At 34.0% G+C, this 15,066-nt stretch overlaps 1 non-coding gene across 1 annotated transcript; it reads right to left on the bottom strand.

The window, feature by feature from the left end:
* Window positions 1-8,393: 8,393 nt before the first annotated feature.
* On the bottom strand, window positions 8,394-8,465 carry TRNAY-AUA (transfer RNA tyrosine (anticodon AUA)). The gene has a single exon. It is a non-coding gene; the product is annotated as a tRNA-Tyr (tRNA).
* Window positions 8,466-15,066: the final 6,601 nt, after the last annotated feature.

Below are 15,066 nucleotides of genomic sequence, written 5' to 3'. Positions count from 1 at the left end.
TACTTCCAAACCGATCGCTTTACTTGCTTCAAGTAAAATTTCCGTGTTTTCCCTAACCGTTTGTGTATTTTCTCCTAACATATTCACGTCATCTGCATAGACAAGAAGCTGATGTAGCCCGTTCAATTCCAAACCCTGCCTGTTATCCTGAACTTTCCTAATGGCATATTCTAAAGCGAAGTTAAAAAGTAAAGGTGATAGTGCATCTCCCTGCTTTAGCCCGCAGTGAATTGGAAAAGGATCAGATAGAAACTGACCTATACGGACTCTGCTGTATGTTTCACTGAGACACATTTTAATTAATCGAACTAGTTTCTTGGGAATACCAAATTTCTTAGCTAGTAAATTACAAAAAGGAGCATCATCTTTCTCTTATGAAATCTCTTATTTTTTGGGTCTGGGGAATGGGGGTCTGCTAGCCCTTTCTTTTGGATCTGTATTCAATTTCTAACTCCTAAGATTAAGAACAGCTCAATGAAATTCCTGTAACGTCGATTAATCTCAATTGACGAATCCTTCCAATTGAGATTTTTGCCTGCTCTTCCTGCCTCTGGTTAATATTGCTCTCTGTCAGCGCATTTGACTTTCATACTAAATTCTATCTTCTGTCTTTACATTCGCTGTACGCTCTACAATTTACTATACGAAACATAGAACAAATCCAAACACTAAGTGACTCGAATATAAGTAGCCACTTTTGAGCCGTTTGCTCGGTTCTCCATATTTACATTGTTTTGATTTCAAGCTCTTCTTTCTAGACATTTACAGTCTTCTTGATGTGTCCCGTTCTTGGACCAGACTGTTTCTGAACAGTTCTTACCAATGCCGCACATAAGTTTCAATAGTCATTCACTTTACTCTCATCTCACTCACTGTAGTGGCACTATGACGCATTTCACTGACACTTAAGGACACATTACACTGATATTATAGAACACATTTCATTGACGCTATAAATTATCACTGATCGAAACTATTCACTACACTGTAAAATCATAACTTCACTGACTCGCCTCACTTCACTGATACAACAGTTCAAATAAGACAAATAATTACACCCTTATGCATACTTATAAACATAACTACATTTAAGCTACGAATTTCTAGTCTAAGACCATCTTACACACTATTTTTAAATAATTTACAATTCAAACCAAGGGAGTAACTCGTCAGGCTAAATAAATGCATGCCACCTTAAAAATTAAATGCTAAATGTCAACTTAATTTTAATTTGCACTTTATACACAACTTTTTAAGTTATTCTTGAATCTCCTTAAGGAAGGACAGCCCTCAAAGACCGCTGCAGGCAGGTCATTCCAATCATTTATAGTTCTATTTAAAAATGAGAATTTACCTACATCCGTTTTCTGTTTCCTACATTTGATTTTAAAGTCATGATCGTTCCTACCATAGTACGTTGGCTTTTCTAACCGAGCCGTTATGTCTACCCATGCTTTCTGACCTAGATGTGCTCTATACAATGATGTTATTCTAGTTTTCCTACGTCTATTTTCCAAAGTTTCCCATTTAAGTTCTTTTATTATATCGTTTCCATCTTCTCTTTTACCTTTAACAAATTTAGCTGCCCTATACTGGATTATTTCTAAGGAATTTACCTGATATATTCTATAGGGATCTCAACATGTAGTTCCGTATTCCATTAACGGTCGCACTAACGTTATATATATATATTACTAGGTTCAAAAAGTTCCCGGAATTTGCTAGTATCATAGAAACAACGTACCTTAAACACTATTCTACAGCATTCCCTTCAAAATAGTTGCCTTCCGCTACAACACACTTTTGCCAACGCGTGTAGAGTTCCTGGAAGCAGGCCTGGAAGCCATTTTGTGAAACCCGTCTTAGTGCTCTCGTCGCGTTTGCGATAACCTCTTCAGCATTGAATCTCCGTCCTTTCAGATGACTTTTCAGACTGGGAAACAGAAAGTAATCAGGTGGTGAGAGATCAGGAGAGTATGGTGGATGATCCAAAGCAGTTATGTTGTGCCTGGCAAGAAAATTCTTTACAATAATTGCGCGATGAGCAGGTGCATTGTCATGCATAAGGAACCAGTTGTTTTCTACCCACTTTTCTGGACGTTTCCTTCTCACTGCGTCCCGGAGGCGACGGAGGATTTCTACTTACAATTCTTTCGTTACGGTACGACCTTCTGGAATGAACTCGTGGTGGATGAGACCCTGAGAGTCGAAGAAAACTTCCAACATAACTTTGCCTTTGGAAGTGTCCCTAGGAAATTTTTGCTTCCGAGGAGATGTTTTCGATTTCCACTCAGATGACTGTCGTTTAGGGACTGGGTCGTACAAGTAGCACCAAGTTTCATCACCAGCAATAATTTTGTTTAAGAAATCACAATCTTCATCAGCCATACTGATCATGTCCCCAGCAAGAGTCATTCTTGTTTCTTTCTGTTCTGCCGACAACATTTTCGGAACTAACTTCTGAGACACGTAATGCATGTTGAGATGCTTGTGAAGAACATTGTGTACACTTCCAACTGATATTCCGACCTCTGCTGCTATCTCTTTTATGGTTTTACGTCGGTCGTCCCTCACAACATTACGCACACGCTGAGCGATTGCTTCATTTGTTGCAGTTGTTGATCGGCCACTGCGTGCTATCGCGGCCACCAGAAAAGCGTTTATGCCAGGCATACACTTGAGTTTTTTTCATTGCTGCTTCGCCATATGCTTCTTCCAACAATCTTAATGTCTCTGCAGGAGTTTTGTGTAACAAAACACAGAACTTGATGTTTGTACGTTGCTCTGTGGACATAATCACAAAATGCGACGAACAAACAAAACACTATGATAAACAATTGCCTACAACTCAAAACCAACAATCGCCATTACCAACAAACTTTAAGGAAATGACATCCTGAATGTTACCAACAAAACAAGTGTATAATATCCCTTGTTATATATTAATACGAAAAATGGTAGTAAATTCCGGTAACTTTTTGAACCTAGTATATATATATATATATATATATATATATATATATATATATATATATATATATATATATATATCCTATTTCCCTCGATTTGGGGCTAGCCTTTCTCAAGATTCTCATAATAAAGTAGGATAATTTGTAACCAACTTGCGATCCAGTCAAGCCTGAGGGTTGGCAAGGCTGAACGTACAACACCGCACATTTGTGGAATAGGCCCCTGCTGTCAATAGCATTTACATACTGGAATTTTCATGTTTGTCTCTGACATGGCAGTCGCTCTGAAAATTCTGATGAAGAAAAGGTGATGGAACCTATAGGTAAAAGTGAAGTCCATAATCTCCCATTACTGGACGAAATAACACTGAAATATAATTATTAAAGAGAATCGATATAAAGTACTGATGTCAATTCTTCAGGCGACGTGATGTTTTACCGTGACGTTGACATAATAATTTAGTTTTTATAGTGGGGAAGAGGGTGTATGCGTTGGTATCATTACCCACTAAAAGCTTTTTAGCTAATGACAGCCTTCCTTTTTCTTACTATGGCAAGTGTTTCAAGAAAGGACTGTGCATTTTCTTTTAAGAATTTTGCTACAGTTATTTCCATCAAGCAAGATTTAATTTTCAGCTCTCGTCGTCCGTCTCCCCTCCCTAACTCTTTATTTCCCTATGATAGTTTTTAATGAACACTTAAAAGGTTTTTATCTCTTTTTCAGTCAAGAGGGCTAAGGGCATTAGGGTACTTATTACAGCTACTTTAAAGTATAAATATTTAGTTCTTTACAGAGACTTTCGCTTAATTTACTTCTCAATTCTATTCGTTCCTTCTTGTTGCCTTGGAAACTCTATATTCACTAATAAGATAACTATTTAGATAATGTAATTTAACCGATTATAGAAGTTAACCAATCGTTAAAGACTTTGAAACTGTGTCGAGAGCGTAGTTGAACTAAATCTTCAATCTTAACGCATATCAGACCACGGGGTCGTTAATGACACACTCAAAGAATTGAGACAAGGAGATCAAAAACCCACTATCTCCAATTTTTGACAAAATTGTGTTATGGGCTGGATGATGCTTTTTAATTTGTCCCGCATGCGTGGAAGGCAAGAATACATTAATATCTGCATTCATCTGCATTCTGGGGGTTGTCTTAAAACTCGTGGAAGTCAGAACTCCACTTAATCCCTAGAATAACAGAGTTTTTGCATTCCAAGCTTAATTTCCCTGTAGGTGGCAACACAATCGCTCAACCAGCTGAGCCAGAAACCTCGGCATTTTCTTGGACGAAAATTTAAATTTGGATTGCCAAATAAAGGAAATATCCAAAAGAGTGTGCTATACTATACATTCTCTTAACCCATTCAGAAACGTCCTTCCGCCAGAATTAAAACAGACTTTAGTGCAAACTCTCGTACTACCACTGTTTGACTATTGCGACGTAATACTTACAGACTTGACAACTGACCTTTCGAACAAGCTGCAGCGTGTGCACAATATGTGTGTCAGATTCATTAGCAATGCTCACAAATTTGACCACATTACACCCTCGTTCAAATCTTTATCCTGGCTGTAACTTAGTAATCGTAGAACACTTCATCCGCTCTCTCTTCTGTTTCGAGTTCTCCACACTTCTACACCAAATTATCTTCGTTCCCGGTTTAACTACTTATCCTCCAATCACAATCTAAACACCAGGTCACAGGAGAGCCAAATCCTAGCAATTCCTGCCCACAGAACATCCCACTATTCATCCTCTTTTACTGTCTCAATCCCCCGTGAATGGAATTCTCTACCTCAGAAGATAAGGGGCTGCCAGACAATAACCACTTTCAAGAAAAGGCTAAACGATTTCTAACGGGCGCAGTCAAATTGAAGTTATAATTGTGATCGAGTTGAATAATTTAATTTAATTTAGGTATGACTATCATTACTATTACTATTATTATTGCTATTATTATTATTATTATTATTATTATTATTACATAATAATTTTATTGGTGTTGTGAAGCTGAAAAGAATTGTCATTGTATTATATTAATTATGTATGTCTTGTAATGTAGTATTGTATTGCTTTCAATTGTATTTATTGTATTGTATTAATTATGTTACACTCACAGCATTGTAGTAATTTTCTACCATACTGGTTGAGTGGAAGGGAAGGCCGAATGGCCTTAACTCTGCCAGTTAAAATAAACCATTATTATTATTATTATTATTATTATTATTATTATTATTATTATTATTAAAGTGATACGATACGGTATTCAGAATGTCACAAAAATCTATGAAATCCATGTAAGTAAGACTATTAAAGGCACAATATCGAGTCGATTAACTTCCAGAAACTCAATACAGTTGTATCATTCCCCAGTCAACTAAAGTACAATTCAGCATTACCATTGAAAGAAGAAAGCGAAAGGACTTGCAAAATTTAATGCAGTTTATTTCTAAGGGAAGTAGGATGAATTACCAAACTCTGTTTGCGGACAGTAATAATCTAGAATCTAGATGCACAGGAAGAACATGAGAGAGAGAGAAAAAAACACAATCTGTAACATGAATGTGACTGTGTTAACATTTTAATATAGTTTGTGGTTTTATTTGTGAATTTTGAGTGCTTTATGGTAATTTGTGATTTTCTGTCTCATATACTTGAAATTTAAAAAAATTGTAGCAATGTTAATCTTAATAATAAACTTCCATTTTCTCGTATATTCCAATATTTCATAAAGGAATTATGATATACTTATCTTTTTCTCTTTACATGGCTCACATTTATTCACTTTTCTTAATTCATATACTGTGAAAGTCAGAAAACCACTAACTCCAGCAGCGTTTATTTGAAACTGTAGCGTAAGATAATGTAAAAATTTAGGTTTTGAAGTATTTAATTAATAAAGAATGTAATTTTACACAGTATTAATAGATAAATGTACAGGGACATCATTTTATTTTTACTTGCATTTTTATTGTACCTGCATTTCTGAATGTACTTCACTCTCACCCCTTCATTAATGTCCTTGAGCCCGTCAGACACACAAACTTACGGCCGCTGTTGCATTCAAAGTCTTCAAGCACTGAAGTAAACACTGCAGTGTATAGTGTGTTTCAGAAATATGGTTGCGTTTTCTATCGAAGAAAGAACCTATATTAATAATATCGTACTAAAAATTATATTCAAGAAACGATAAATTCTATTTCAGAGAATATGCTTCAAAATGTTTTTAATAATATGCATAAAAGAATTGAAGCCTGCATTGTAATGAACTGCAACCATTTTCAGCAACTTGTTTAAAAGTTCAGATTAGCTTATTTTGAATTGAGGTGGCTAGAAGCAAAGGAATGCTAGTGACATTTGTAATAACATGAGTTAAGTGCATCCAGTGTAAGCTAAAGTATCTAAAATTTTAGTGGAAAAGGGATATTTTAATCGCATCACACATTAAATTTTAAATAAAAATTTCACTGATTTTACAAAAACTTAAATATTTAAACTCCATTTTCTCAAAAGTAACTTAAGTGCACTTACAGCCCTTTACTTATGACCCCCTCAATTTAAATGCACTCTCTATTTTGTATGTTAACACCAATAATTGATATGCTAAATAAAGTAGACATTACATAACGAACATAGCCGCCTGAAAAGTTGAGTTTTTGAAAAAAAAAAATGTTACTACTCTACTGTATTTTGATCAATTCCGTAAAAGTGATGATCAAACTGAAAATCGTAATATCGTATTTCCCTACAACATAAATGGATACACTACTTTTCTCTCCTCCTATACCTAGTAAAATGATTTGTTTATATTTATTGCACTAGTAACATCAAACTCCTGTAATGGAAGGGAGCAACAGTGTTTCCGAGTATAGCCAGGTTAATGTTAAAAATGTTGGTAAAATAAAATGATGTCCCTGTATAATATTTAAAGTTAGTAAGAGAAATAATAAGTTTTTTCTCTCTCCTGTAAAATTTGGTTTATTGGAGTTTTTATTTCACTGTCTCAATTGTTTTAAATTGTATAAAATTACAAAATGAATGCATTGTTAAGGTTGGTAACAATTACATTCTCAAATTCAACATCTAGATATGAAGTTCAACATCTAGATATTAAGTTCAACATCTAGATATTAAGTTCAACATCTAGATATTAAGTTCAACATCTAGATATTAAGCACAATTTCTCTTTAGAATGGCATGCTGTCCAGTTTGGTCTAAACTGTCGAGTGTATGGTTGCTGTATCTTCGTGCAGTACAAAATGTAGCAATGTAAGGAAGAAATGATTTTTTTTTTATTTTTAAATGTTATTTACCGACTATACAGGCTGTTAAGAAAGAAGTATCCAATATTTTAGGAGGTGCTAGTGTGCATCAAAACAACAAAATAATATCTAATCAACATGAGTCCTACAACACATACTTTCTGAGATCTGAACACTTGTTCATAGGAGGTGCTCAATGTGACGTCCATTTATGGCAATACATTCCTCTGCCCTTCGGAGTAAGGAATCACGCACTCTTTGAAACTGATCTGGTTGTTCTTGATAACCATAAGTCTAGGGGATTTAGATGTGGGGAACTAGCAGGCCAAGGTGTGGTGCCTCCCCAATTAATCCACCGGTCCTGAATTGTCAGCGTCAAGTGTTCACGCTCATTGCGGAAAAAATGTGCTGGTGTGCCATCATGCATGAACCACATCTGCAGTCTTTGCTGACATGGCACATACTCCACCAAGGTAGGCAATACGTTAATAAGAAAGTTCTAATAACGAGTCCCAGTTAATCTCTATGGTAGCACGTATGGCCCTTAATCTATTGCCAAGAACGTCAGTCCATACGCTGATTGAGAATCGGTGCCGATGCCTTACTTTTTCAACTGCATGGGAATTTTAATCAGCCCACGCATGCTGATTACGAAAATTCACAACACCATCTCTGCTGAACCCCGCTCATATTTGCAACCAGACTTTTCTTTTTCTTGCGACGTATCAGCATTCCTTGCCAGGGGTGTCAACTACGTTATGATTATCTGGTAGTCTGTTATATTGTAGGGCAGAAAAATGCATTCCCATAAATGGACGTCACATTGAGCAGCTCCTATGAAGAAGTGTTCATATCTCAGAAAGTATATATTGTAGGACCCTTGTTTATGAGACTTTTTTTCTTGTTTTGATGCATACTATCACCTCCTGAAATATGAAGAGTCCACTGCAAGAAAGATGGATGTCACTTTCTTGTCGAAAATGAACCAAGACTGTCATTGCATAGCTTATGACATATAGAATATACATACACAGTTATATGGCATTAACACTGATATATATTATTTTAATGTACCGAAGTACATATGATATTTCCATGCAGATATTCTGCGTCATCATACGATGAAAGAGTAATGGAACGGAGAAAAATTATCTCCGGCGCCGGGATTTGAACCCGGGTTTTCAGCTCTATGTGCTGATGCTTTATCCACTAAGCCACACCGGATACAACCCCGGCGTCGGATAGAATCGTCTCAGATTAAGCTCCAACTCTTGGGTTCCCTCTAGTGGCCGCCCTCTGCACTACGTCATAGTAGAGCTGAAAACCCGGGTTCAAATCCCGGCGCCGGAGAGAATTTTTCTCCGTTCCATTACTCTTTCATCATATGATGACGCAGAATATCTGCATGGAAATATCATATGTACTTCGGTACATTAAAATAATATGTATGATATGCGTAAATCACTTCGTGATTTAAGAGGGCGCTTATTCCGTCGGATCCCGGCCAACTAGTCACTCATAACGAGTGCACCTCAGCACATGTGTGGACTTCGGTCCTACGTTCATGGACATCTATGACGTAGTGCAGAGGGCGGCCACTAGAGGGAACACAAGAGTTGAAGCTTAATCTGAGACGATTCTATCCGACGCCGGTGTTGTATCCGGTGTGGCTTAGTGGATAAAGCATCAACACGTAGAGCTGAAAACCCGGGTTCAAATCCCGGCGCTGGAGAGAATTTTTCTCCGTTCCATTACTCTTTCATCGTATGATTAACACTGATAGTCATTATCCAGTAATGATCGGAAAATCATAGTTAAGCTTTGAGCGCTAAGCATTTGAAACTTTCAATTGCTTCTCCATCAAAATGTATTCCAAATGACATCCATCATTCTTGCAGTGGACTCTTTATATTGGATACTTTTTAACATTCTGTATACAGAATGAGTCATAAGTATGTTTGAAAAACGCGTGAGCGTGCTCCTGGACAAAAAGGAACAACAATCCCTTATATGAAAATTTGAAGAAAAACATTTATTAGACTAATAGTGACTTTTGTTTTCATAAGTAGCTGATCATATTATTGTATTGTTTTTTTTGTTTTGATTCTGTACCAGTGTTTGTTTCTAAACAACACAGTGACAAGACAGTAGTAATTGTTTTTTGGTACAAATGATACCAACAAGGCACACTTATGAGGCCACTAGGCCAGGAGAATGAGGTAGAGTGGCTAGTTCCTTTCCCCTCCTTTGCATATATAGCTGTTTAGCTACATAGAAAGATGCTTAATAGCTGATTATGTCGACTTTTGACGAAGTATGAATAATTTGAGATAATACAGTAGTTGATGAATGAAAATGGATTATGATTAACATTGATTTATTGAGTTATATTATATATATATATATATATATATACAGATTTTCTCTAAAATCCAATGCACGGGTCTTCTGATCATACGTGCTTTGTACCCAAAACAAGTCCTCCTTTGTAGGCCCCCCACCTATGATTACATCCAACTACTCTCTAAAAGAACACACATATTAAAATTAAAATGGCACAATAAAACACATTATATAATACATCCTAACCTAAAAGACATAAAAGTGTACAGTTGGGTGGATACTATTATCCCTTCCTCAGTTCGCGTCACAAACGTCCACAGCTGCAGTTCTAATCTGTCTCGCCTTCAAGAGGAACAATCCAGTCTTTTGTTCCCATTCTCTATTCCCCATGAGGTCAAGACATGCAAATCCTATTATTACTTAGCAACGAGTGTGGTAGATATTTTCTCCGTAAATGTTCCAATTCGACACACTGTAATAAAATATGTTTATAAGAGTCCTTTTCTTTGCAAAGCGGACAAAGACGCTCCCCTTCTTCGTTGACAATTTTATTACCCTTCCATGCCCCCAATCTTAGCCACGCTAAACCTGCTCTGCTGTCTTTGTTACAAGAGTTATAATGGGTTAATGATGCTGAATGCTGAATTATTAATGATGTCAGATGATTAATATTCGTGAACTATAGACCATTTACGATTAATCAATGATAATGAATTATGCTTGATTTATGATAGGCTGTGTGTGACTGATGACGAATGACAGGTGTTTGATGACAGATGACTATGATGAGACATTGATGGAGAGTAATGATGGTGATGATTTGTCACTGATGATAAACGTTGGTGATGACAGGACGACATATTATGAATAATTAAGATGGGTTTTAGTGAACGCTAGATAAAATAAATTATAAATACTGATGTTGGATAATTGCTTGTGATGTTTCATTATGTATATTGCGATTGTTTGTATTGATGGTGAATTATGGATAATGGTGGAAGATATGGATAAAAAAAATAGCAGATAACAGACGAAGATTGTGAGAGATGGATGACGCGTGGTAACAGATGTCGAAGCGTGGATAATGGGACATGATTGATGATTCTCTGTTAGATGATAAATGGTAACGAATGGGTGCCGATAAGTGTTTATATAAACTTTCATTCTGGAGGAATTTTAACGACAAAATCTCTGAATATTTCTCAACACAGGGATTAAAACTGAAGACAGTAAACATGGAAACCACCTTTCACGTGGTTCCACACCGACGTTAATATCTCGTAACGTTTATTCGCACAAACCAAGATGTATGGCGACGGACGAAGGTACCTCGCCACAATTTTAATACAAGAAGGGAGGTGCGTTCCACTTGATAAACGCCATTTCTAATTATCTCAATATTGCAGAGAACCCCGACCTTCGAGAGGAGGTAAGCCGTGAACACAACACTCACTTCCAAGGCCCTGGCGCCCAGCGCTCGTCACTTGTTGTGAGGCTCATTAATTTTGCTCATCACACTGTGTTCGTCATCAAAGCTCTTTCTTTTGTCTCAGGTTTCTCAATATATAAAGTGTTCAGTGATTAGAACTGATTGCATCTATATAATGAAGCCTTGCTTTCTTTTCGCAGTAATTGAGGTTATTATTAGTCCTGGTACACGTCACTTGCATAACAAGTATATTTTTTATTAATATCATAACTGCTGTTGTTACTCCTCTTCATCTAAAGTATATTACATCCGGCAATATTTTCTACGATAGACCCGTTCGACAGTCTCATTTCTGCTCCTCCGGTGGGTTTTCAGTCATGTAGAGACAATTTTGTCATATTTCCATGGCAACTAACTTACATTATATACTATATTAATACCTTCACTTGTATATAGCGGGTTGTATAGAAGTCATTAGCCATTTTGATGAAAAATTAAATATTTTTTTTTCATTTACTTCTTACGCTATTGTTGAATCTTTTAAAAGCATTGTATAACACTATTTGACAGCCTATTCTATTTTTCAAATTACAAATTTAAAAAAAACAATAGTATTGTTAATCCTTTTAAAATACTATATTTACAGTATAAGAACACTATTTAAACAAATTATCCCATTTTCTTTCCCGCGCCGTGGTGTCGTGATCTAAGGCATCCTGCCTGAAATTTCGCAGTGTATAGGATCGGTGCTCATCCGGCATTGTAATGTACTTGGGGAGCTACGATAGGTATCGAAACCGGTTACGAAAGCCAACTATAACGGCTGGCGTGATCATCGTTCTAACTCCCCGATACCTCCATTCTGGTTGGATGATCGTCCACCTCTGATTTGGTATGTGGACATGAGGCCAGCAGCTGTCTGGTCGGTCATGGTACTTCATGGGCTGTCTTGTCTCAGATTATTATTTTTTCCTATTTTCTTTGAATTTATAATTTACAATGTGTCAAAATTACTAGTTTTTGTGAAATTTTGGAATTTTTAATAGGTTATTTTACGACGCATTTTCAACATTTTAGGTTACCTAGTGTCTGAATGAGATGTTGATAATGCCGGTAAAATGAGTCCGGAGTTCAGCACCGATAGTTACCCAGCATTAGCTCATATTAGGTTGAGGGAAAACCACGGAAAAAAAACCTCAACCAGGTAACTTGTCCCGACCGGAAACCGAACCCAGGCCACCTGGTTTCGCGGCAAGACGCGCTGAAACCAAAACCCTTATAACCAAAGAAAAAGGTGTTTTACTAACAAATTCAAATTAGTGTAACACTGAAAATATTGAGATTAGGACAAATGTTTATATGATATTTTTTGCTCAGAATGTCTTCGGATATAAGCTCCGTAAGTGATGGTAAATCCTCGTGATTCATTCTGTATATAGCTTTTATTGTTAATGTTTTAACCCATTTTAACACCCTTTTTACTTGTGATTTTTATGTATATCTCTGCTTTCATCATGTATTCCGTTCTACTTCATATATATCTTCACTGTTTGCTTGTATCATAAAGTACCCTGTAGGTCTGTTTATTCATCTGATGATGGTTCATTGGAACCGAAAACATTCATCTTTACGTAAAATTAAATTATGGTTTATTTAACGATTCTCGCAACTGCCGAGGTTATATCAGAGTCGCAGCTGTGCCGGAATTTTGTCTTGCAGGAGTTCCTTAACATGCCAGTAAATCTATTGATATGAGCCTGTCGCTTTTAAGCACTCTTAAATGCCATCAACCTGGACCGGAATCGAACCCGCAACATCGAGCACAGAAGGCCAGCGCTATACCGACTGCGCTACCCAGGCCTATCTCTTTATGTAAATATGTTGGGGTGAACTTATAAATACAACCTTTATCCTTTAATTTTACTACAGAAAAAAGTATTAAAAATGTTTAAAAAAGCAGAAAGATTACTCAACTGAATTTCAAAGTTTTCAACATTAAACAAATGTATTATTTATTTTATTAAAATATTTTCATAGAAATTTTAATAACTTTGAAAGGTATATACATAAATATAGAATTAAAAATATGAATTCTCTGCGTTTGTTTGAACCAAAATGTAAAACCAATGCAGCTTTTTATCATAGCATGAGTCAAGGTCCCAGATTATTAAACAAATTTTATTCCAATAATATTTCAACCACGAATCCTCTCCAAATTAATAAAAAAAATGTACTGGATTTATAGTTTGGGTTTAAACATATTAAACACTATATATTCTGTAATCACTCTAAATTTTAATTTTATTTTTGTCTGTATTGGAATCCCCTCCTGAGCACGAGTCTAACTCATTCAGGAGTGGGCTAGTTTATCTTTCATTGTATTTATTAATTTGTATTCATTTCAAACTTACTAGAAGGATGAAATGATTAAATGACGAATTGAATTGACTAAATGATTAAATGACTAAACGATTGATTAAACGACTAATGATTAAATAGTTAAATAATTAAATGGATAAATTATTAAAGGTTAAAAGATTAAAAGATTAACTAATTAAATAATTAAATAAATAAATAATTCAATAAATAAATAGATACATAAATAATTCAATAAATAAATAGATACATAAATAATTCAATAAATTAATAGATAAATAAATAATTAATTAAATAAATAGAGAAATGAATAATTAAATGATTAAATAAATACATCATTAAATAAATACATAGATAAATAAATAATTAAATAAATCAATAATGAAATAAATAATTAATTAATTAATTAAAATAAATAGTTAAATAAATAAATATTTAAATAAATATTTAAATAAATAAATAAATATTGAAATAAATAAATAATTAAATAGTTAAATAAATAAATAATTAAATAAATAATTAAACAAATAGATAATTAAACAAATAGATAATTAAACAAATAGATAATTAAACAAATAGATAATTAAACAAATAAATAATTAAATAGTTAAATAAATAATTAAATCAATAAATAATTAAATGAGTAATTATTCAAATAAATAAATAGTTAAATAAATAATTTAATTAATTAATTAATTAAATTAAATAGTTAAATAAATAAATAATTAAATAAATAAATAATTAAATAAATAAATAGTTAAATAAATAATTAAATAGTTAAATAAATAATTAAATAGTTAAATAAATATTTAAATAAATAAATATTAAAATAAATAAATAAATAATTAAACAAATAGATAATAAACAAATAGATAATTAAACAAATAGATAATTAAACAAATAAATAATTATATAGTTAAATAAATAATTAAATTAATAAATAATTAAATAAATAATTAATTAAGTAAATAATTAATTAAATAATTAAATAAATACTTAAATGAGTAATTATTTAAATAAATAAATAGTTAAATAAATAATTAAATAAATAAATAATTAAATAAACAAATAAATAATTAAATGAATAGTTAAATAAATGACTAAAGAAATAAATAAATAGTTAAATAAATAATTAAATAAATAATTAAATAAATGAATAGTTAAATAAATAATTAAAGAAATAAATAAATAATTAAAGAAATAAATAGCATCTTTGTGCTTATCACATTTTTGAATTGATGATTTTAACGATCTTTACAATAAAAACTTTGAATATGTTTATAACTGCTTATGAGACCCAACTTGGTTTTCAAATTTATATATAGAAACTACCTGTACTCTTCCGTTGAAGTCTGTGTGTATTTGAAGTACCAGAATTGTCTCCCGAGTGGGCTACTACACGCCCTACTCAACGACACGTTTGCTGTTATTTTCTATATAAACAATTCCCTTATGACAGTTGCGCACCCTGTATCGTTTGTTATTGCTGAAATATCTATTGTAATAGACACGTTGGTAATACCAGGCAAATATACCTTCAATTTATTTCATCATTCTTCAAACAGTGGGCCGTAAAACAAGCGCGCACCGGACAGATCATATATATTGGACCGTTATGTATGTGCCTTGATACATCCGAAATGCGTGTCGATAGAAGAGAACTTTGGAATTGAGCGA

Source organism: Periplaneta americana, chromosome 13, assembly GCF_040183065.1.
Source record: "Periplaneta americana isolate PAMFEO1 chromosome 13, P.americana_PAMFEO1_priV1, whole genome shotgun sequence".
Lineage (NCBI taxonomy): Eukaryota > Metazoa > Arthropoda > Insecta > Blattodea > Blattidae > Periplaneta > Periplaneta americana.
Note: the sequence above shows the minus strand (reverse complement) of the source record. Positions and strands in the feature narration are given on the sequence as shown.